The sequence below is a fragment of the Myodes glareolus genome, chromosome X, assembly GCF_982192425.1.
Source record: "Myodes glareolus chromosome X, mMyoGla1.1, whole genome shotgun sequence".
NCBI lineage: Eukaryota > Metazoa > Chordata > Mammalia > Rodentia > Cricetidae > Myodes > Myodes glareolus.
In genome coordinates this window covers 92,216,245-92,219,273 of record NC_142053.1, presented here as the reverse complement: position 1 = coordinate 92,219,273, position 3,029 = coordinate 92,216,245, and the positions used below count along the sequence as shown (strand labels likewise).

At 48.6% G+C, this 3,029-nt stretch overlaps 1 pseudogene; it reads left to right on the top strand.

Annotated features, from left to right (window-relative positions):
• Nucleotides 1-549: 549 nt before the first annotated feature.
• Nucleotides 550-2,366, top strand: LOC125410351 (SH2B adapter protein 1 pseudogene; annotated as a pseudogene).
• The last annotated feature ends 663 nt before the right edge of the window (nt 2,367-3,029 follow it).

The window sequence follows — 3,029 nt, the reverse complement described above, 5'->3', positions numbered from 1 at the left end:
ACTCTCCTCAGACAGTGGCTACTTCCACTAGCTTGACCCTGGAGCTGAACATGGAGACTAAGATGAAGTTGTTGCTATTCATCCTTGTCTTCTGTCCATTTTCTTCTTTGCTGCCACTCCTCACAGATTCCTCCTGGAGCTCATCATGAATGGTGCCCTGATGTGGGATTCTCCTCTGTATGCTGTAAATATGCTTTATTGACATGGTTTAATAAAGAAGCTGCTTTCAGGCAATGGGTTAGCAGAGTAAATCTGGGCGGAAAACTCGAATAGAGATGTGGAGAGAGAATAGGAGGAGTCAAAGAGCTGCCATGTAGCTACCTAAGATGACAGACGCCCTGGAACCTTGCCAGTAAACCACGAGCCTCATGGTAATACATAGAATAATGGAAATGGGTTAATTTAAGATGTTAGAGCTAACTAGAAATATGCTTAAGTTATTGGCCAAACATTATTGTAATTAATACAATTTCCGTGTGATTACTTTGGGTCTTGGAGACTGGGAATTGAGCAAGCAACCTCGGTGTACAGTGCTTCTTCCCCAGGATGATGGGGCTTCCCTGCTCTCCACCAGCACTGCCATCACCCTCTCCTCCAAGTTGGCCAGAGTTCTGTGAGCCCCATGCAAGAGCTGCTGCCCTGGATCTTGCCCACCATTTTCACCTCTACTTGCCCTCCCACCCGCAATATGCAGAGCCTGGAGCAGAAACTGCCTTTTCTGGCAGTTTTGCTGAGTTATTCCTGCAGCACTTTGGAACTGAGGTGGCCCAGGCCTTGGGCTCACTCTCTCCAACTGTCTTGGCCCCATTGAACCCTGGGGTGGAGTTAGTACCACCACATGACTTGTCCCTTGACAGCTACAGGGTGGGCAGCTGTAGCTACACGGCCCTGGCCGTGTTGGGTCCATTTCCATTTTCTAAGCACTTTAGGTGGCCCCCTTCCTTCATCAGTCTCTTCCTCATCTGCAATGTAGTCAAAGCTGAACTTCAAGAAACATTGTGTTGCTGAATCAGGAGTTCTGTCTGAGGCATGCTGCAGTGGCAAGGGGCTATTGACACCTCGTCCCCAGCTGGGCCCCTGGAGACCACACCAGACCCTCCAGTCCTAGGTGGAAAGAGAAACTCCAGCTCCTCTGGTGGTGCTGGGACAGTTAGTTGGTAAGGGATTTCCTAGTGATGGCACAACCCCTGGGGAGAGATGGACTTCGCACTTTGAAAGGCTGATACTGAGTCGTGGAGGGGAAACCTTGAAAGATGGAGCAGGAATGGTACAGAGAGAAGAGCTGCTCAGTTTTATGGGGTCTGAAGAGGCTGACCCTGACTGACCAGGAGTGGATTGCGGAGGAGAAGTGGTTGAGCTGACCTCAGGGGGTGGAGGGCAGCCTCAGTGGCAAAAGTATTGCCTGCTTCTCCAAAGTGAAGGAGGAGGAGGAAGAGGAAGTTGCCTGGAGTTCTTCATACTACCCAAGGCATCCCAGCCCTGACTCAGCATTCCTTGTCCTACTATCACTGATGTCCGTGCAACCATGGCCCTAGAGATGCCTGACAGGGAGAACACATTTTTGGTTATGGTAGAAGGCCCTTCAGAGTACATTCTGGAGACAACTGATACACTTCATGTGAAGGCATGGGTGTCTGACATCAGGAGTGCCTAAGCCCAGGATCCTGCCCTGCTATCAGCCCCCGTCCCATTACCCTTCCTCTGGTCCCTGGAACCTCCTTCCTCACAAAGGATAACACAGAGAGCCTGGACTTGTCCAGTCTGACTCATTCAGAGTCTTCCCAGCCAGGATGTACTGCTGGAAATCAGAAATAGTAATGATCACTTGTTGCAATGGGCTTATGAGAGCCCTTCCAACCAACCATCAGCATCCTCCCCTAGTTGTGCCTCCACTGCTGCCTCCCATTTTGACTCAATGGAACTGCTTCCTCCATAATTGCCCCCTTGCATTCCCATTGAGGAAGGGGCACCAGCAGGGACAGTTCATCACTTCTTAAGTCCCTCCCCTCCCCTGGATACTCCAGAAGCAGCCACAGGGACATTCTTGTTCCAGGGATAGTCAGAAGGCACTGAAGGGGATCAGGCCTTCTCAGGATATCCTTGGTTCCATGGCATGTTTTCTCGACTCAAGGCTGCCCAGTTAGTCCTAGAAGGAAGCACTGGCTCCCATGGTATGTCAGAGTGAGACAAGATGTGCTGAATATGTCCTCACTTTCAACTTCCAGGACAGGTCCTAGCACCTGCATTTGTCACTGAATGAGGAGGGTCAGTGCCGGGCCCAAAATGTGTGGTTCCAGTCTATTTTCAATATGCTTGAACACTTCCAAATGCTTATGATGATGCAGCAGAGAGCCAAACCCATGTAAATTTGCTATTTGAACTTACTATCATGCTCGCTCAACATGCTTACTGGCCTATAAATACACTGACACTGTATCACAGTCCATAACTGACCTGCATGCCTATTTCAACAAGTGTCCAACCTAGCCTTCAAGGTCCTCAAACTTTGTACGCCCCAGGATAGTATAACCTATTTCCACAATCTGGTCCAGCTGAACACTTGTTGAAATAGGTTCAGCAAACCAAAAGCACAGCAATTATTGTCACACACTCCTAGCCAATCATAACACACCCGCAGTGACTGCCAGTTTCAAAAGGACCAACCAGAAACATTCCTGTGGTGGCTTAATTTCCCAAATCCTATAAAACCTCCAATCTTTTTACAATAAAGAGCCTCTACATTGGACTCTCCTAGAGTCTGTGTTGTTGCCTCCGTGTCTTCTCACCCTTTGCCAAAACAGGGATAGCACAACAGACAGCAACAACAAGTCCACAACACTACAGTCTGATAGCATATACATTATAGGATCATAGGCAGAATCTCTACAATTAGTAATAGAACATTTTTAAAAGCCAGTCCAACCCCAGGACTATAGTTTTCAGTATGGCAGAAGGGTGTAGAGATCACTCATGGTTGCTTCCTGCTGCTGTGGGATGAAGTTGGAGGTCTTGTCTTGAATGCTGGAATA